General features: G+C 34.7%; 1 non-coding gene across 1 annotated transcript; it reads right to left on the reverse strand.

The window, feature by feature from the left end:
• Positions 1-1,433: 1,433 nt before the first annotated feature.
• LOC128294696 (small nucleolar RNA R71) lies at positions 1,434-1,540 on the reverse strand. Its single transcript, XR_008285003.1, has one exon. It is a non-coding gene; the product is annotated as a small nucleolar RNA R71 (small nucleolar RNA).
• Positions 1,541-22,835: the final 21,295 nt, after the last annotated feature.

Consider the following 22,835-nt stretch of genomic DNA (forward strand, 5'->3'; position numbering starts at 1 on the left):
CTTGATTAAGGAAAATCATGCCTAAGTTATTCTTGCATTACAATTGTGAGGTAGCTAATGAATTAATTATTTAAACGGATTGAAATTGTAATTAATTGACACAGTACTTAATCAGTGCATATTTATTCTTCTAAGATAGCTGAAGGTTAAATTAGCAATATATTTGGCGATACACTTGCCTTACATAACTTGCAAGATTATTGTGATTAAACTATTTCAAGGTAAGGATTCCTTGTTATCTCACATAGTCTTTTATGTGCTTATTAGATTTAATTAATCATTTGAATTGACATAGGGATATTCAAGAGATTAGTTCAATTTAATAAGTATGTATGTGCCATAACATGTTTGCTTATTAAAATCTATTGAATCGTTTAAATTAACATAGGGATATGTTAAGAGATGAATGGATTTGTGTATGTGAATATGTTGCCGTTTAATTTATTCGTAACAACATAAGCATGAGTTTAATAATTCTAAGTTAAAGAAATGTAATTAAATCAACACAATTATGTCATCTTGATTAACTCATATTTTGAAATCGTGCATTTGAGATTTATTTCTTTCGTTCACTTAGTTTAAAATCTTAGTTTTTAATTACCCTCTTCAAACAAAATATTTTTCTTCACCAAAGTGTTTTAAATAACATTCATAAATAATTCTTTTCGTAGTCCCTGTGGGTACGATAGCTCGATATTTACTTGTCACTTTATTACTTGTTGCGATTGTGTACACTAGCACATTTTCGTCGTTCCAAGTTTTTGGCGCTGTTGCCGGGGACTGTTTTAAAAAGTCATTATTTGTGAATTTGTTAGTTTTACATTTTGGTTTATTTTTATGTTTAATTTTTTACGTAATTAATTTTTCTGTGATTATTTTAGGTGTTTTTGAGTATTGACCAAATTATTGACCTACTCCCTGTAGACCCTGAGATTGAACAAACTTTTCGAGAGCGAAGAAAACAAGCGAATCGGAGAAGGACCGAAGAAATGAACCTTGAAAATTTGAATCAAGGAAATAGAGCAAACCCTGCTCAAAATCCTATCCTTATTACTGATGATAGGGATAGAGCTTTAAGATAGTATGCCGTGATAGTATTTAATGATCTTAATCCGGGTATTAGGAGACCCAAAATTGAGGCACAACAATTCGAGCTGAAGCCAGTCATGTTCCAGATGCTTCAGACAGTGGGCCAATTCACTGGAATGCCTACCGAAGATCCTCACCTACATTTAAGACTGTTTATAGAGGTAAGCGATTCTTTCAAATTAGCTGGAGTACCTGAAGATGCATTACAAATAAAGCTATTCCCATATTCATTAAGGGACAGAACTCGAGACTGGTTGAACTCTTTGCCACCAAACTCAATTTCCACATGGCAAGAGTTAGCAGAAAGATTCGTTATGAAGTATCTCCCGTCTAGCAAGAATGCTAAGTTGAGGAACGAGATCACTGCTTTCCAAAAAATGGATGATGATTCCTTGTATGAGGCATGGAAAAGGTACAAAGAATTATTACAAAAGTGCCCTCATCATGGAATCCCACATTGCATCCAACTTGAGACATTTTATAATGGTCTTAATGCTCACACGATGATGGTAATGGACGCTTCTGCTAACAGTGCTCTCCTTTCTAAGTCTTATAATGAGGCCTATGAAATCATTGAGAGGATTGCCAAGAACAATTACTAATTGCCAACCAATCGAGCAGCTTCAGGAAGAAGAGTTGCTGGAATACATGAAGTAGAGGCTCTTACTTCACTCGCATCACAGGTATCATCAATATCCTCAATGTTAAAAAATCTTACTACTAATAGGTCTAACAGTTTTGCAGCACAGCCACCTAACTAATTTGAAAATATAGCCTATGTCTATTGTGGGGAAGGACATTTGTTTGAAGAATGTCTATCAAAACCAGAATCCATATACTACATAGGTAACCAAAACCAAAATCGAGGAAGGCAAGGACTGCAATCCAATTTCTATAACCCATCGTGAGCAAAACCACCCAAACTTTTCCTAGAGTAACCAAGGGGCTGGAACCAGTAACACTTAGCCCAACCTAGACCAACCCAGCCACCTAGTTTTCTCTAACAAGTTCATGAACCAACCCAAGTTGAACCATCCAATGGCTTAGAAAATTTATTGAAGGCATACATGGTTAAGAATGATGCTTTAATCCAAAGCCAAGTAGCTACATTGAAGAACCTGGAAAACCAAATGGGCCAGCTTGCAACTGAACTCAGGAACCGACCACAAGGTACCTTACCTAGTGATACGGACAATCCGAGGAATTCAGGGAAGGAACATTGCAAAGTGTTGACATTGAGGAGTGGAAAGACAGTAGAGCCCAATACTATTGAAGCTGAAAAGGAGCAAGTTGACGCTCAAGATTCAGAGGAAGTTCAATCGAGTGTTGAAATTCCAGTTTCACAAGAACCAGAATCTGCAAAACCTGATAAGGTAATTTCAGTACCAGCTAATTCTGATCAACCAATAACTCTGTTAGATGCAGAATTACCACAGAGGATGAATCAACCAGTTTCAGTAAAGAAACCACCACCACCCTACCCTCAAAGACTTCAAAAGCAGAAGTAGGAAATTTAATTCAAGAAGTTCCTAGACATACTCAAGCAACTTCATATCAACATCCCGTTGGTTGAAGCACTTGATCAAATGCCAAACTACGAAAAATTCATGAAGGACATCTTGTCCAAAAAATGAAGACTTGGAGAATTTGAGATGGTAGCTCTGACGAAGGAATCCAGTGCATATCTTCAAGACAAATTACCCCCAAAGTTGAAGGATCCTGGATGTTTTACCATACCTTGCAATATTGGAGCAACATAATGTAGTAAGGCATTATGTGACTTAGGTGCAAATATTAACTTGATGTTTATGTCAATATTTAGGAAGTTGGGGATAGGTGAAGTTAGACCTACTATGGTTACACTCCAATTAGCAGATTGATCCTTAACACATCCAGAAGGAAAAATCAATGATGTATTGGTACATGTAGATAAATTTATCTTCCCTACTGATTTTGTTATTCTAGACTTTGAAGCAGACAAAGAAGTACCAATTATCTTAGAAGGACCATTCTTAGCAATTGGAAGGACCCTTATTGATATGCAGAAGGGCAAGCTTACTATGCGTGTTCAAGATGATCAGGTAACATTTAATGTTTTTAAGTCTATGCGATTTCCTAACACAATTGATGATTGTTCTACAGTTTCCAATTTAGAGGATTTAATAGTAGAGAAGGAGCTCAACTATGTTGAGGATCCATTGTAACAAATTTTGACATCAAATCCTCCGAATGATAAAGAGAAGGATGAATACCTAGCGTTGTTAGAAGCTAATCAAAAGGGATTTAATCCGCAATCTCGTTTTGAATCTTTGGAATTAGAGAAAAGGGATTATGCCCAACCAAAAGCGTCAATCGAGGAGCCACCTAAATTAGAACTTAAGGTATTGTTTTCACATCTGAAATATGTTTATTTAGGTAACTCTTCTACTTTACCTGTTATTGTTTCAACAGAATTAACTAGTGAGCAAGAAGAGAAACTCATCTTGGTGTTGAAACAATTAAAGAAGGCTATCGGATGGACCATAGTTGATATTTGTGGTATTAGTCTATATGTATGCATGCACAAGATTATCATGAAAGATGGCAAAAAAGGGACCATTGATGGACAACAGAGACTGAATCCCATCATGAAGGATGTAGTAAAGAAAAAAATCATCAAGTGGTTAGATGCGGGTATAATCTACCCCATCTCAGACAGTTCATGGGTAAGTCCGATCCAATGCGTGCCAAAGAAAGGATGTATCACGGTCATTGAAAATAAGAATAACGAGTTGATACCTACTAGAATGATTATGGGATAGAGAATTTCCATCGATTACCGGAAGTTGAACAATGCGACTAGGAAAGATCACTTTCCTTTGCCGTTTTTGGACTAGATGCTGGATAGACTCGCAGGGCAAGACTATTACTATTTTCTCGACAGATGCTCGGGGTATAATCAGATTACAGTAGCACTGAAATATCAACACAAGATAACATTCACCTACCTGTACGGTACATTTGCATTTAGACGCATGCCATTTGGTTTACGTAATGCACCTGCTACATTTCAAAGATGTATGATGCCTATTTTTACTGACATGGTTGAGAAGTATTTGGAAGTTTTTATGGATTATTTTTCAGTATTTGGAGATACTTATGATGATTGCTTAGCCAATCTAGCGAAGGTATTAAGGCGATGCGAAGAAACAAACTTGGTACTCAACTGGGAAAAGTGCCATTTCATGGTACGAGAAGACATTGCGCTAGGGCATTGGGTAACAAGACATGGAATAGAGTTTGATAAAGCAAAGGTAGATGTTATTGAGAAACTCTCACCTCCAACATCTATAAAGGGTGTTAGGAGCTTTTTGGGCATGACGGTTTCTATCGAAGATTCATCAAGGACACGACGTTCAAATTTGATGAAGAGTGCTTAAGAGCTTTCAATGATTTGAAGAGTCGACTAGTTTCGGCACCCATAATCATCACACCAAACTAAGATTTTCCATTTTAACTGATGTGTGACGCAAGTGACTTCGTGATAGGAGCTGTCATGGTGAAGGAACAAAGTTTTTCATCCCATCTACTATGCAAGTCGAACTCTAATAGGAGCTCAACTAAATTATACGATAATAGAAAAAGGGATACTTGCTATTGTGTTTGCTTTTTACAAGTTTCAATCTTATCTTGTAGGTACCAAAGTGACTGTCTATACGGATCACTCAGCAATTAAGTACTTACTTTCCAAGAAAGACGCTAAGCCGAGGTTGATCTGATGGGTACTTCTACTTCAAGAGTTCGATCTAGAAATTCAAGATCGAAAGGGAGTAGAAAATCAAGTAGCAAATCACTTGTCCAAATTGGAGCCACAAGAAGGGAATTCTCCTCTTATACCAATTCAGGAAACATTTCCAGATGAACACATACTGAAGGTAAATCATGTCCATAATACCCCTTGGTTTGATGATATTGCTAACTATTTAGCTTGTGGTTTGATGCCAATTGATAAGACATATCATCAAAGGAAAAAGTTTCTTTACAATGTGAAGTACTATTTCTGGGAAGAGTCATATTTGTTTAAAAAGTGCTCAGATCAAATGATCAAGAGATGCATGGCAGAATATGAAGTACAAAAGATTCTATTCCATTGTCACTCAGCTCCAAGTGGGCGACACTTTGGAGGTACTCATAGTGCGGCCAAAGTATTGCAAGCCAGATTTTTTTGGCCAACTCTATTTAAGGACACATATGCTTACGTAAAGAGTTGTGATCAATGTCAAAGGGTCAGAATTGTCACCAACAAAAATGAGATGCCTCGAACGAACATCATTGAGGTAGAATAATTTGATGTATGGGGTATTGACTTTCTTGGTCCTTTCCCTCTATCCTTTGGTCACAAGTATATATTGGTAGCAATAGACTATGTGTCTAAGTGGGTCAAGGCTGAAGATTATCCGACAAATGATGCTAGGGTTGTGATGAAGTTTTTGTAGAAACACGTGTTCACAAGGTTTGGAACCCCAAGAGCTATTACCAACGATGAAGGATCCCATTTTGTGAACAAGTGGTTGAAATGTTTATTAGATAAACATGGAGTGAAACATAAGGTCGCTACAGCTTACCATCTGTAGACGATTGGGCAAGCTGAACTGGCAAACAAGGAGATCAAAGGCATACTTGAGAAGGTAGTTTTCCCAAACCGACGAGATTGGTCCAAAAGACTGGATGATGCTTTATGGGCTTACATAACAGCATACAAGACACCTTTAGGGATGTCACCCTACAGGTTGGTCTTTGGAAAAGCTTGTCATCTACCCCTAGAGTTAGAGCACAAAGCTTACTGGGCCCTACGACAACTCAACTTGGATCTTAAGCTTGCTAAAGAGAAACAGCTGCTCCAACTCAATGAGCTAGAGGAATTCCGGATGTTCTCGTGCGAAAATGCCAAATTACTCAAGGAGATACTTAAGAAATAGCATGACAAGCACATTCGAGTTCGAGAATTTGAAGCAAGTCAGCAAGTCTTGTTATTTAATTCCAGATTAAGGTTCTTTCCAGGTAAACTAAAATCACATTGGTCCAGTCCATTTATGATTTATCGCGTCTATCCAAACGGAGTTGTTGAAGACCAAGGTAAGGGAAGTAATTTTCAAGTTAATGTACGTCGTCTGAAACATTACTGGGGAGATAAGACTGAACGGAATCAAATTTCCTTCATTTTATCAAATGTTTAAATTTTCTTATTTTCTTTTTTAATAAATGATTTAGGGTATATTTTCAGGATTAGTATGTTTAAATAAATTCTGTCTAAGAGATTGGAACTGAAGCGGGACCGCTTGTAAGCCCTCTAATCTTTCTTGAGAATGGATTTTAATATAATTTTTCGAGAAATTATTCCCTAAATAGAAAATTAAATTTTTGTTTTTTTCAAATTAGAGGGTCAATTTTGATCCAAGTTTTAAATTGCAACTCAATTTCAAATTTTCATTAAGTTTGGGGACTTAATTGAATTATTTTTAAAAATTGGTTGCTCTTTTATAAATAATAAAATTAGATGCCTCTTTTGTAAATATTTCCAAAAGGCTTCTAGAATAAATGTTTTTAGTTTAATAAAAATATGATAATTATTAATATATAATTATATCCATTATAATATAGAATTAGGATTCTGTTAATTTAATCATATTTTATTTGATAAGTTTTTTCAAATAATAATAATAAGATGATAATGTTTAATATATAGTTATATCTATTATAATTTATATATTAATTTTTATCAATTTAGCATAGAATTAGAATTAGATTTATTCATATTTCATTTTGTTTAAATAAATTAATAGCATTAATAATTTAATATGCATATATTTAATTATTAACTCGTTGTTAACTTTGTATAGGATTAGAACCTAGAATTCTTTATTGATTAAATTGTTCTAAGAATTCTACTCTAATTCCTATTCCTTCCTCTATAAATTCCACCTATCTTCCCATTCATCCATCACTCAAACCCCCAAAACATCAAGTATCGCAAGCTCCTAGTCGTACATTGCTCGGCCAGCAGCCCCAGCTCCATTGCACGCCGCACGTCCAAGCCCCAACAGCTGCTCCTAGGTGCCTCACCTGCGTACCTCCAGCTTCAGCGCATGCCAGGCCTGCTTGCCGAAGGTCTTGTACGCTACTCACGCACTAATGCTAGCTCCCAACTTAGCTTGCGTGCACTGCCTGCTCCTGTGCCCATCCGCCCGCACATTCCTGCAGCCCTCCAGCACTTTTGCGGCACACACCTACACGAAGCCCCTTAGCCAAAATATTCCAACCTACCCTAAATTGACCTCTTTTTTTCATTAATTATTTTTAGGAGTTTTAATTTTTATAGAAAGGGTGGTAAGACAAATTTTTTCTCCTAAATTTTAATTTTATTTATTTATTTAATTTTTCAATTTATTGAATCATTAATAATTTTTATTTAATTAAATTTTTGAGAAACTAATTTTCCCATCTTTTTTTCAGGTTAATCATATCTTGCAAGAGAACTCGTGCTTGCGCCCAAATTGATGAAACACAAAATAGGTTCCATTGTGAAAAAGCCAAAGAAAGATATGAGAGTATCTTCAAAAATCAATAGATGCATCTAGAGAAAGGCTTTACATTGAAAGAGAGCAACTACAAAGACTTTATGGCATGTATTTGTCAAGTTGCTGAAACCCTCAATTGGGAATTGTTTGTGAGAAGACACCTAGTGTGGATGAGGAACTAGTTCACGAATTCTATGAGAATTTAACCTCAAGCGAGTTGACAGAAGTTCCAGTTCACGGAATCAAGGTACCGATAACTTCAAACGCTATTAATGAGTTCTTTGAATTGCCTGATTTTGAAAAAGATGATTATTCTTCCTTGATGAGCAATATAAAGCCTAAAAATTTGCAAGAAATTCTCGAGGAACTTAGTTCTAGGTTCTAAGAGATTGTGGCAAAGAAAGGAATCCACACTTGTCGAAGAGAATATTTGACACCACTCGCAAAGGTATGGTTCTATTTCATCCGATTCAGCCTTATGTCTAGTTCACATGGAACTACAATTTCATTAGGGCGAATGGTCTTATTTTACTCAATTTTAACTGGAAAGACCATTGATGTGGGAAAAATCATCTTGTGAGAGATGCAAAATTGTGCCGTTAGACGTTCTGGCCCAACCTACTTTCCCTTTACGATAACAATTTTGTGCTTCAAAGATAAAATTCTTGCAATCATAAAGAAGACAGGCTATAGACAGGGCACAATCACAGATTGGGACCTTTACCGAATAGTTGGAGATTTTGTTCTACAGCAGCAAATTGAAGAAGGTGAGGATCCCAAAGAAGAGGAAGAAGATCCCATAGAGATCGAACCAATGCAATTGGCTAAAGTCCCTGATAAGGTGGAACCACTAGAACCAGAAGTTGAACCTGATGACGAAACTTCAAAGTTTAGAGCTCAACCGCCTAGCCCAGATCTTTGAGATGAGCTGTCAAAGTTGATAGACATAATGCAGTATATGCAATGGCATCAACAAGCTTACTGGAGATACTCAAAAATAAGGGATGACTCGATGAGAAATGCTATTAAGAAAATTTACAATGACCCATTTATTTTTGTGCCTGAATTTCCAGATTTTATATTTGAACCATGGAGTCCATTATCGAAGAAGGAGCGAAGCGATTCATGCAAAGTCAATAATGATAGAACAAAAGATAAGTCAAATTTGGAAGGGTCTGCAAATAAATAAAAGGGGGATCTTGACCTTATTTTATTTCTGTTCTTAGGTCATTTTAGGATTAAGGTTAATTAGGAATTTCTATTTTTTGCATAATAAAGAAAGAGATGGAAATAATGAAAATGACCAGGTCGCAAAGTATAAAGTGTGGCAACAGGTATATACATGTCTAGGATTGGATCTAGAGAGAGCCTGGTACTTAAGCAGACAAACTGGCTCACCTCCTCTTTTCTAGAATCTTACGTGGTGTATAGTATATATTCACTTTAAACAATGAGGACATTGTTCATCTTAAGAAAGAGGGACCAAAAAATTGAATTTGAATTATTTCCACTCGAATAAATTTTTCTTTTAATTATGATTAAGATATATTTTGTTTAGTAATTTGAAATTTTGTTAAGTATACTAAACTTCAGTATAAATAAAGTTCTATTATTTTAATAAATTGTTATGTTAGCTTAATAATGATATAAATGCATTTCTAATAAAGTATGCAAATCGTACCATAAATTTTTAGTTCCTTATGAAAGTTAGGAATGCATGAAAGTTTAAGCCTTTAGAATTGACTTAGTAGTTTTTTGAGGCGAAATCCTAGGAAGCATGGAATATTGGAAATGATTTAGGCAACTTTTTTTTGGATCGTTTGAACCTTTCAAGCCAACCATGATGAAATTTTTATCCTTTGAAACCCAACTTTGAGACTATATGGCCTAATTTTATTTGAACCCTTGCAAATTTAGCCATCACTTCTCTCTTAACTATCTTAAAATTATCTCAAACACTAGACTCAGTACTATTCAAAGTATCCTTTAAAAATTAAATTTGGGGGAGTTGAAAAGAAGTATCGAATGCTTTAAATTGTAGTATATCTAGTAAAATGCTCGAATTTAAAAAAAAAGAGCATGAGTTCCTAAAATAAGATGTGCAAAAGAGCATATGAAAGCAAAGTAAGTTGGTGTATTAAAGGTAATTATTTTGAAGGTCTGATGCAAGCTGAGTCTAGGGTTTAAAAGCCTAAATTTATCTATCTTTTACCTACCCTTAAGCCCAGACACGTTACAACCTTGTTAAAGACCTATTGATTCAAAAGTTCCAATGCTACCTACAATAGTTGAGAGAAATTGCTACGTACCATATGAAGACATAAGTTAAACTTAATGATTGCAGCTTAATCTTAAATAAAGGGAATAAAATTATATTGGTAAGATTTAACATGACTTTATTAGGAAGCATTTAGTCTAATTTTTGCTATCATAATAGTTATTGAGATTAATTTGAACGATATGTATACTTAAGTAGCATAACCATCAAATTTCTTGTCTTTGAGCATAAATATATTAAATTCATAATTTTGAGAAAAATTTTGTTCTGAAGGAATTTTTCAAAGGTGTTTCCAAAAAATTCTTTTCAAAATTTGTGCATTACTCAGGACAATGAATGAATTAAGTTTGGGGGTGTGGAAACACAAAAATTTACACACTTTTCATACCCTTTTTAACTTAAATTCATGCAAATTCGGTTAAATTCTTGTCAAAAAATAATTAATTTTATAAAATAATTAAAGTACACTTAAAATATGAACAAGTTGAAATTTAATTAATTTTATAATTCTTTTTGATGAATTTTGGTTATTTTCGACAGATTTTCACAAAGGGCGAAAAATGGCTCGACAGACACTGCTGGAAGCACAAAATCGAAAAGCAATTTGAAGTATCGAGGTGAATTCATTTCCAGCCTAAGACGGTCCAATTATGTTTATTAATTCATAATTTAATTAATTTTAATTTATACCCAATTTAATTTGGGTTAAATAAATTATTATTAATTAATTATAGAAAAAGTGGTCTAGTTGAACCGAACCGGTTGAACTGAATCGGCCAAGGATTGGGCAGCCCAAAACCGTCCATATGCTGACCCAAATCAGCCTATTAGCTGATTAATTAAGCTTGCAAATAAGCCCTTGAAGACTTGCCAAACTTGTATTCAAACCCCTCCACAATTGGTGGCTTTATGGATTTGCCCCAAGCCAAATTTAGCAAAGTTGAAGCCATCAACTTTGCCACATAGATGGCTGGCCAAAGGGTGTCTCTTTGGCTGCTATTTTTAAAAAATTTTAGCTGCCACATTCAGCTATGAAAACCCCCCTTGGCTGATTATTCAAGGCATCCCTCATTCATTCACATTTCTTCTCTCCTCTCTCACTTTCTCTTCTGATTTTCTCATTCCAAGTCCCTTGCTCTTGTGCCAATTTCTCCCCTTGAGAAAGGGTTCTTCTTCAGCCATTTTGGAGCAACAATTTATTGTTCATAGAAACCTTGATTGGCGAGGACAACAAAGAAGGAAGAATGGAGCAACCTAGTCAAGCCACGAGAAAATACCAAATTTGATTCTTGTTCCCTATCTCTTTAATTTTTGTTGTTGTTATGATGAACATATCTATGAATATTTATGTTGTTGGAATGGTTAGTTTAATTAGCTTAGCTTGAATTTAATTCGTATTGGTTTGATTGCATTTCATCTGCTTAAATTATTAAAATTGTGTTGATGCTGTTATAAGCCTTAGTAAAATGTTTGATTAAGTAAAATCATGCCTAAGTTATTCTTGCATTACAATTGTGAAGTAGCTAATGGATTAATTATTTAAATGGATTGAAATTGTAATTAATTGATGCAGTACTTAATCAGTGCATGTTTATTCTTCTAAGGTAACTGAAGGTTAAATTAGCAATGTATCTGGCAATACACTTGCCTTGCATAACTTACAAGATTATTGTGATTAAAGTGTTTCAAGGTAAAGATACCTGTTACCTCACATAGTCTTTTATGTGCTTGTTAGATTTAATTAATCATTTGAATTGACATAGGAATGTACAAGAGATTAGTTCAATTTAATGAGTATGTATGTGCCATAACATGTTTACTTATTAAAATATGTTTAATCATTTGAATTAACATAGGGATATGTTAAGAGATGAATGGATTTGTGTAGAAGAATATGTTCATAAGTTAGCAAATTACTGAGTTTCCGTAAATTTATTCGTAGTAATATAAGCATGAGTTTAATAATTCTAAGTTAAAGAAATGCAATTAGATCAACACAATTATGTCATCTTGATTAAATCATATTTTGAAATCGGGCATTTGAGATTTATTTCTTTAGTTTACTTAGTTTAGTTTTTAATTACCCTCTTCAAACAAAATATTTTTCTTCACCAAAATGTTTTAAAGAGCATTCATAAATAATTCTTTTCGCAGTCCCTGTGGGTACGATAACTCGATATTTACTTGTCACTTTATTACTCGTTGCGATTGTGTACACCTGCACATTTCCGTCGTTCCAATGTGCCCCAAAAATGCCACTTATTTTAGCCAAAACTCACACTTGTTATACTTCACGAACAACTTCTTCTCTTTTCGAATCTACAACACAGTTCGTAGATGGGTGTCGTGCTTTTCTTTAGTTCACGAATACACCAAGATGTCATTAATAAACACTATCACACAACGATCTAGGTAATCATGAAACACTTGATTCATCAGGTCCATAAAAGCAGCAGGTGCAGTTGCCAACCCATATGGCATCACCAAAATGTAATGCCTCGATTTTGACCCTAGAAGTTTTAAGTCTTGAGTGGGTGTAGTTAGGAAACTGTACATAAATATTTAGTTGTGCAAGAAAGTGACATAAATATATGTCTGTCTTAGTGGTTGTGCGCTCTGGAAGTGCCTGGGAAGTCATGGGTTCAAGCCTTGGCTTCCACAAAAATTTTATTTTTTTAAGGATAAAACTCCTATATTTGGCCAGTAGGGTTATAAGTTTATTTTGGTAAAAACATGACAGAATTGGCCTACTGGTCTAGTGGATAGTGGCGTGTGGAGTGTGCTTGTGGTCTAAGGTTTGAATCTCTGCTTGTGCAAATGGAGATTATTTTTCCTAGTGGCCATGGGAGGAAGTTGTGTTTGACCAAAACATTGCTAAGGGGAGTAGAGTTTGAATTTGTCATGTAGGGATTGTAGGAGGGAGTTGGGGAGAGATATGAAGAGAGATTTTAGGATAAATCAAGGGGATTTGAAGTACAGGAGGTGTTGGTGCCGAATTAGGATTGTAGGCACCTAGTGATTTTGGTTTTGGAAGAATTAAACTTTGGCTTAGTATCTTTTCTCTCCATATCGTTTTTTGTAGATTCTTTTGGTTTCTTTTCACTTCTTTGTTTGGGCTAATTCTCTTTTTCTTGCTCTTCCCCTTTCAACCGATTTCTTTGATCTAGCGCTTCTCTTTCTCTGGTGGTGGCTTGCCCAAATATCACTCTTTTATCTACCCTCTCTGTGCCGAATTATGCTTCTTTTCTGTTGATCTCTGTGGTAATTGCTACTATTTGATTTTCACACTCTTTTCCTCTCTGTCGTATTTATAGTCCTCATCTAACACTTTTTACTATCGACTGTTAGAGGCGTGGTTGTGCTAGCCCTTGCCTCTGTCGCATAGGGTGATTGACGTGGAGATAGACTGATTGCTTCCCTTCAGTATATAAGCGGTTTTATGTTTCCGTTAAGTTATTTATGCTTGGTTCAATTCATGTATGCGAGTAATATGATTAAGGCTGATAGGTTTGGGTGAAATGCAGGTGATCTTTAAGGGCCTATAGTTAGTTTCCTACAATGATTGAAGGATGCAAGCCTAAATCGGTGATTAAGGCAAGTGATAATCCACCCTATTTGGATAAGTATTGAAAAGAGCCATTAACTCTATTATCGGTTGATTAATGGAGTAGTTTGTTTGAATGTAGGTTTTGGTGTTCGTGGGTTGCGCGCACTTTCGCAAACAGGTGTGTAACCACACTGCTATAAACGTAGATCAGCAAAAGCCGAAAAAGTATGACTATTGACTCTACATGAGCTTACGATCGCTCGTGTGGTAAATTCAACGCATAAACGTGAGCATTGGACCCTAGAGGCCACCACGATCGATTTCGTGGGCTTAGGCCACGTTGGGCCGAAACAGACAGTGCGGGCCCTACGGGCTTGTGTGCCCCACATGGGCAAACCACACGGACGTGTGGTGATTATTGGGCCAAGATGTGTAGTTTACACGGCCAAGGCCATTTTTGGGCTTTGTGGGCCACAAGGGTGTGTGGGTCGCACAATGGGCCTTGGGCCCATTTTTTATGTTTGACTATTAAGGTTGCACAGGTTGCCGAGATGACTATGACCTTTTGTTGGGTGGGTAAGCATACCGGAACCCTTATGTGACAAAATGACGATTTTTCCCTCATGTGATAAAATGACGATTTTGCCCTTATGTGATAAAATGATGATTTTGCCCTTATGTGATAAAATGACGATTTTGGTTTATGTGATAAAATGACGATTTTGCCCTTATGTGATAAAATGAAGAATTTTCCCTTATGTGATAAAATGACGATTTTGCCCTTATGTGATAAAATGATGATTTTGCCCATATGTGATAAAATGACAATTTTCCCATATGTGATAAAATGACAATTTTTCCCTTATGTGATAAAATGCCCAAAATACCCTCATAAGGTAAAATGACTGTAATACCCTTGTAAGGTAAGATAACTTATTTGCTCTGCGATGTGTATGACTGTATTTGAGCTTGACACTATTTATGTATGTTACATCCATGTAAGATATTATGATATGATGCATGGCATGTTGCATAGGGTTGCGATTGTTATTTTGAAGGAAGTGTACTGCACTGATATGGTCGCACAGGTCACACAAGATGACCATGGACCTAAGGTTGCATGGGTCGCACAAGACGACTGAGGACCTACTGATGGCTTTAAGCCTATTACTAGTAGCTCTGCTGCAATTACTGATTAGTCCTGCAACCAGTGCTATATTTGGAGTGTAGGGATGGGTGGGAAATTTTATCCCTACATGGAGTGTAAGGATGGACAGAGTGGAGTGTACACGATGGATGGGTAGGATTTTCTGTTTGCATTCTGCATTGATTACTACCACTCGCTATCACATCGTAATGGGCCAAGGCCTTAAGCGATATTGAATCATTATCGATAAGGGCTTAGGCCTGATCGTGATGTTCACTATTTATTTATTATTGGGATTACACACTGAGTTTTCGTAAACTCACCCTCCTGCATTTCTGCGCAGGTAATCCTTAGGTGGATCAGCATTGCGAGGGACTCGAAGGTGGCCAGACAATAGCTGACGCTCCCATATTTGTCTTTTAATTTATAAGTAGTTTAATTTTGGTATTTTTATATAATAATGCATCTTCAAATTTTAACGTTTTAATTTCAGGTTTTATTTATATTGATTTATAACTGCGAGTAGTAGGATACGAGTTTTCAAAAGATAAATGTTTTTCAAAAATACCACGAATACAGAAACAATTTTAAGAGCTACTGCAAGAAAACAACATTTTACAAGTCAACGCTAGTACGCAACTGTTTTAAAAAGCTTCCGCTACAAACGAGATTTTTAAGTTAATAACGTTTTAAAGTAAATACTTTTGATAGCAATGCAAGTTTTAAAATCATTTTTTAGATCACACAAAGAGGCTTGATAGAAATTGGGCTTTGCAAACAATCTCATGCTTTACGAAAAACACTTCAATGTGACATCGCCAGATTCAGCCATAACGTCCAAGCCGAGTTTGGGGTGTTACACTAAAACTCATAATGGCCTTACCTCATTCTAAATATTGTCTTCAAAACATTTGACTCCTTCACCTTGAGTTGGTAATAACCAGATCAAAAATTGATCATTGAAAAAACTATGCCACCTCGTAGCTGATCAAATAAATCATCATTTATTGGCAATGGGTACTTGTTTTTAATAGGTAACTTATTTAACTGTCTGTAGTCGATGCACATCCTTCTGCTACCATCTTTCTTCTTCTTCTTCACAAACAATACTGGTGAAGCCTAAAGTGATATGCTTGGTCAAATGAAACATTTAACAAGTAGCTCCTGAAGTTGTATCTTTAGCTCATTAAACTCCTTGGGTGCCATGCGGTATGACATAATCAAAATAGGTGTACTATCGGGATACAACTCAATGGAAAACTCCACTTTGTAGTTTGGAGGTAACCCAGACAACTCATCAGGAAACATATCAGAATAATCTTGCACAATTCGCATTTTACGAACCCATTTCGGCCATATCCTGCGAGCCCATCACAAAAGTGAGATAGGCTTCACAGCCTTTACCCAACATCTTCTCTTCCTTCAACGTTGAGACTAAATTAGACATAATCTGAGCTTGTTCACCAACCACAATAACTTCCTTTCCTTCATTGCTTCACAAAGTAATTCTTTTTATTTCAAAATCAATCCTGGCCTTGTGCTTAGTTATCCAGTCCATTCACAAAACCACATCGGACCCATAGAATGACAATTCCATCAAATTCCCATAGAAAATGTAACCTTGAATAATAGCCCGATTTTGGGCCTAGTCGGAACAGTGGTTTCGAGACCACAAATCTGACATAGTAAAAATTCATTTTTATTATATTTTTATGGTCTAAAATTCTATGGAATTTTTTTTGTGAAAATTTCGTCTGAGAATTTTCATGTTCGGGCACTCAATTTAGTCAAAAGGACTAAATTGTAAAAAGTTCAAAACTTGAGTTCTAGAAGCTAGAGGTGCCTAATTACTATAAAATTTTAAATTGGAGGTCCTTAAATGTTAATTAGACCATTGGTTAATTTGTTGGACAAAAATGGACATGAAATAGGTGAAGTAGAATATTTTAAAGTTAGGGGCATTTTGGTTATTTAGTAATAAAAATGAATTAAAAACAAAATTGAATGCCAATTTTTGTCCATCTTCAACCCCTTGGCCGAAATTTTGAAATATGAATAAGTGTGATATTTTGCTTGGAGTGAACTATGTGATTACGATGATATGACATTAATGATGGATGCTAAGTCACGTGTGTGTATTTATGAAAGTCGAGTTAGAGGCTTTACGACCTCACCCCCTTACCAGAGTTGCTTTATGATGAGAGTTCGCTAGAATTATGTTGAATATGTTCATAAGTTGGAGATAAAGAGTTTGGTGATGAAATAATTATTAAAGCTTACAGAAATGAAAATAGTTTGGAAAGTGAAAACAGTTTTGAAAGAGATATCTCCCGAAATCTCTCCCGAAATGATTTTCATTAGTGAGTGGAATAATACGGGGTTCATGATGACAGAATTGTCAAAGAAATGATATTTGAGTAGTAAAGATGTCTGTGTGTGTGACAGTTACAGTTGAAATGAATATGATGATCTTTTCTAAGTATTCTATATATTCTTTTATCCTCAAAGATATGTGTGTGATTGTTCAGTTTTTGGTGGAGTTCTTATGTTATGAAAATGCTAGCTAACTATGATGTTAGACGAAAGCCCTGTTGGTCTGGTCGGTTTATGATCAATATTTCTTTATCTCTTCAGAATTCTACTCTATTATGTTAGAATAAAGTCGATGGTAAAAAAAAATTATGTGAGACTATTCTTATGTTTCTACTGATTATGGTTTTGTTTTATGTATATACGGAAAATATGTTATCTCTGTTATGATGGACGTCTAGAGCCGATAAGCATTATTTTTCTACTGGTTTTTTTTGAAGAATCATCAAGATCTCTGTTATTTTCTTATGAGTTATGTTCTCAAACATCCGGTTTCTTTATCTCGGTTTTCCTATCATTCTTATTTCATGAATTATCAACCATGGCTCATCTTGAAACAGTGTTCTTTGACTTGTGATAACTGTGTCTATTATGGTTGTATTTCTAGTTTAATCATAGGAACGTGGTGACTCGGGTATCTGGATTTCTCTAATTTTCATGTAAGGAATTGACTTTGGCAATGGTATAAATGATGGAAGCACAAACTCAAATCGTATGATGGATTTCTTTCTCAGGTAAGTTGATTAAAGTCAATGCATTCAATCAAAATATCTTTGTTTCTTTGAGCTAATGCAATTGTAAAGGTCTTGATTAGCATGATAATAGAATTTTGAAAGATTGTGTGTTTGAGTTGTTTTAATAGCATAAAGAAAGGAGCATTTTGATATGTTATTATCTGATAGTTAAAATCGACTCAGTTGTTTTGCCAGAACAAACTGGTCATTTGAAATGTGATTTGAGTTATATGTATTCAAGTATATCCTTAGATAAGAAAATGAATTCTATGTGTGGACAGATAGTTTGAATGAAGATTTGATATTCTTGATAGTATAATACAGAGATATATCAATTAGATTTGTTCTAATCGGATGATGTTATTACAAATTAAAATTGTTCTGATTGGTAAAGTTATCACAGTTATGAAAGTTTGAATAATCTGTGCATGATAAAAAATTTAAGAACAGTTGAAAGTATTATTAACCGAAGCTCTAGTTTTGAGTTCAGTTTGAATTGAGTAAGAAATTTATGATTTTTCAGTGATGCACTATTGAATGGATTGGAATGTGTTTTATTGTTAGAATATAAAGCGATAGTTCATGTTTTGACGATAAATGTCACATTAAAAAGAACTGTTCGACTAGTGATTTGGAAATGGCCACTTTTATGACTGTGTTGTGAAATTGATGAAATCATTTGTTCGATGAAAAGTGTCACATGTCCCCTGATTTCAAGAATTAAAGCATTGAATGTCATAGAAAGATCTGAAGTTAATATAGTATTAAAGACTTGAGCTATCAAAAGATTGTGAGTAATTATCGATTTACCTTTGGGAAAACAAGTATATGTACGGATGCTTGAATGGAAAATCTTTATTATTTTGTGAATGTTGGTCACATGATTGATTTTATTTGATAATGGTTCGATTTCAGATAAATTAAAAGCTAAAGTGATGTTTTCTTTGCAAGTTGAGAAACTAAAAAATGTGTTAGTGAGTGGTGAACTAAATGAGTACAGTGTGAAACGACTTTCTATTCTGGATTTTAGGTTGGACCTGATTTATGTTATTATTATTCCGATATGGAAATTGTGTACAGAAGAATCCAGGGCTTATGTAGAAATTTTTGTACGAAGCTTAGTGGTAGCTTGTCTATTCATCCAAGAGTAGTAAAATGTGCAGTTATATGTGGTAGACATTCTAATGAATGAGTATGTACCACTATACCTTTGAATTTATGTTTAGATGTCTATTTGTTAGCAAGTAAACCAAAAATCAAGTGTATTCAGGACTTATATGGTCAGTGATGGTATATGAGTGATAATGAGATAGAGTTACCATAAATTTCGTATCGGGGTCGTCATAATCTCTGAAAAGAAAGATGTTATTTGGATTGTGGTTGATTGTTTGGCGAAGATCCTTATGATCATTTCAATATGTACAGAGTTCTTATATGACAGATCAACTAAGCTATGTGTTCCTAAGAGAGTAATTTACATTTTTGACAATATGTTCCGGCACTGTGTTCTAAAGTTCAAAGGTTATTGGAAAGAGATATACAAGGTGAATTCGGTTTTTGATTTTGAGAAATTTGTGAAAGTGTTTTAGGAGAGTTGAAAGCAACTTCTTATGGTAAGAATTTTGGGGACGAAAATCTCTAAAGAGGGGAGAGTTGTAACAGCCCAATTTTGGGCCTACTCGGAACAATGGTTTCGGGACCACAAATCTGACATAGTAAAAATTCATTTTTTTTATATTTTTATGGTCTAAAATTCTATGGATTTGTTTTGTGAAAATTTCGTCTGGGAATTTTGACGTCCGGGCACTCAATTTAGTCAAAAAGACTAAATTGTAAAAAATGCAAAACTTGAGTTCGAGAAGCTAGAGATGTCTAATTGCTATGAAATTTTAAATTGGAGGTCCTTAAATGGTAATTAGACCATTGGTTAATTTGTTGGACAAAAATGGACATGAAATAGATGAAATAGAATATTTTTAAGTTAGGGGCATTTTGGTTATTTAGTTATTAAAATAAATTGAAAATAAAATTAAAAGCCAATTTTTGTCCATCTTCAACCCTTTGACCGAAATTTTGAAGACCACCATGGCTAGGGTTTTTTTCAAGCTTTCCAAGCTCCATAGTAAGTCCATTCTTGCCCTGTTTTTAATGATTTTTACATTTTTGAAATCCTCGTAACAAGATCTACCTATCTCTACCATTTATTTAAGCTAGGGTATAACACCCCTAACCCATATCCATTGTCGGAATAAGGTTACGAGGCATTATCGATCAATACACATCATTCACATACATAACATATTCATTTATGCAGTCATATATAAAACTCATTCAAATTATTCACATTGTCCCTTATAAGGCTTTACGAGACCTTAAAACATGCTTAGAAGAGGTTTGGGACTAAACCAATAACATTTGCAAACTTTGGGAAATATAAAAATTTTTAAACATTTAAGGGTCACATACCCATGTGAGTAGGTCGTACACCTCAAACGGTTACCAGACATGCCCATATCTCAGGCCGTGTGAAAACAGGGCATACATATTGACTTGTACCACATAGCCGAGGACACATCCGTGTGCCATGGTTGTGGGAAAATTAGGGAGGTTACTGACTTGGCCACACGACCGGCCACATGCCCATGTTCTAGCCCATGTGACACACACGGCCAGTAGACACATCTATGTTTCTAGGCCGTGCCAAACCTGTACGGTATACTGACTTTAATTTGAAGGGTACCCCAGGGGACATACGGTTGTGTAGCATGACCATGTATCGCACACAGCTGAGACACACACCCATGCCTCTGCCCATGTAGACAAAAATAGGCTATTTGCAAAGCCAACTTGCCACCCTTTTCTCATGCACACCTAGCCATCAAATGGTATCATTTCAATACATTAATAGGCAATCAAAACAAGCTATTTCATACACATTTCATGCCACTTATAAATCATCCTTTTCACTACTCAATTCCATAACCAAAAACATGCCAAATCAAATTGATACTTTAACTAATATCCACATTTAGGCACAACCCAAATCATCTAGCATTTACTAAACAAAAATGGCATCTAGACATCATCTTAAATTATACCAAAGTTTACCATTTTTTGAATATAACACATCATTAACAATTTACTAAATACTTATTCATCAACTCATCAAAATAACCATATCATATCTACCAAAACATAAGCATCTTAAATACATCCCATATCACATATTAACTCATAACATAAGTCAAATTCAACTTTATCAACAGCACCATTTCCAATCCAACTCAATTGGCTAAATTCAAAGTTCAAAACATAACAAAATGACGCTAGCCTATACATCCTATATACCAAATATAGAAAGCTTCAAAAGTACCAACGAGATGATCGATAGTGTGATGATGTTTCCCGATGATCCCTGAGTCCGAGTTAGCTTCGATAATCTATAAAATAGTGGAAAATAAACACAGTAAGCTTTAAAAGCTTACTAAGCCATACACAAATAAATCATCTTATGAGTCAATATCATTTCCATCAATTAAGTAAGATATGAATAAGCATATCTAAATATACATTCAAGTTTACAAACCTTTCTCATTTTACACATATTTAATATCATAATTGAATTCATCAAATGCTTTCATTTTCAACACTCGTATGAATCTCGTACATACTTGAGTCATTTAACTCACTTACACATTCTTTCTCGACTTAACTTTGCTCGCTAAACCATTCAGAATCGTTAAGGATAATCAGCAATCACATATCGCTCGTACAATGGCATATCCTAGATATGGTCTTACATGTTATCACATATCGATGCCACTGTCCCAAGCAGGGTCTTACACGTAATCGATTAACGATTCCAATGTCCCAGACACGGTCTTACACGTAATCACATATCTGTAACCTAATGTCATGACATCTGTATCCTATACTATTCCTAAGGTTTGTACGGGACTTTCGAATATCGTAACTTCGTCGATTCTTGCTCGTAAGTGCTCGTTCAACATTTATAACATTTCCATGAAAAGTAAACACATGTAATTCAATTTAAAGACATTTATTTGCATATGAACTTACCTTGTAGTTGAAATAGAGGAACTGGATCGACTATTCGTCAACTTTCGATTTTCCCCGATGTAAATCTGCTTTCTTTCGTTCTTGATCTATATACATTAAAAATTAACTTTTTTTATTCATCAACACATTCAATTTAGTCCACAAACACATATTTAGGCATTTTTTTCACTTTATCCCTAAACTTTCACATTTCTTACAGTTTAGTCCCTATTTCACAAATACATAAAATTCATAAAATTTCTTTAAACCCAAGCCTAGCCAAGTTCTCTATAGGTCCCTATCAGCCCATATATTTCATTTATTTCACAATTTAACCCCTCAATTTACACTTTTCTCAATTTAATCCCTACTTAACATTTTTTGTCAAAAATCACTTTACAAAACATGTATATCAAACACCATGCTTGCATAATTCATCATCAAACATCATAAAACTCATGGATTCATCAATGACATTTTTCAAAATCACTAACAAACTCAAAAATTAAGGTACGGGCTAGCTAGTACTTAAAGCAACGATCACAAAAAAAAACTGATAAAAAATCATACCTTAATCAAGGATCTATATTGCCGAACCCTAGAATGCATAAAACTTCCTTTTTTTTCTTTGTACTTTCGGCTAGGTATCAAAAAGATGATACAAAATTTGGTTTTGTTTTAATTCTATTAACATAATTATAAATTTCTAATTTTAACCTTTAATAATAAACATATAAATTACTTAATAGTTGGCCATTTATGTCAAATTCTACTAATCATGGTCTAATTACATTATAAGGGCCTCACATTTAATAAGTCATAGTAATTAAGCACTTTTAACATATGGAATGCAACTTTTGTATTTTATGCGATTAGGTCCTTTTTCTCAAATTAACCACTTAAACGATAAAATTAGCACACAAATTTTTCACACATAAATATTCACATGTCGTAAACATCAAAACTAATATTAAAATTATTTTACGACCTTGAATTTATGGTTTTGAAATCACTATTCCTATTTAACTAAAATCAAACTGTTATAACTCTACCC

Source organism: Gossypium arboreum, chromosome 6 (assembly GCF_025698485.1).
Source record: "Gossypium arboreum isolate Shixiya-1 chromosome 6, ASM2569848v2, whole genome shotgun sequence".
Classification (NCBI taxonomy): Eukaryota; Viridiplantae; Streptophyta; class Magnoliopsida; order Malvales; family Malvaceae; genus Gossypium; species Gossypium arboreum.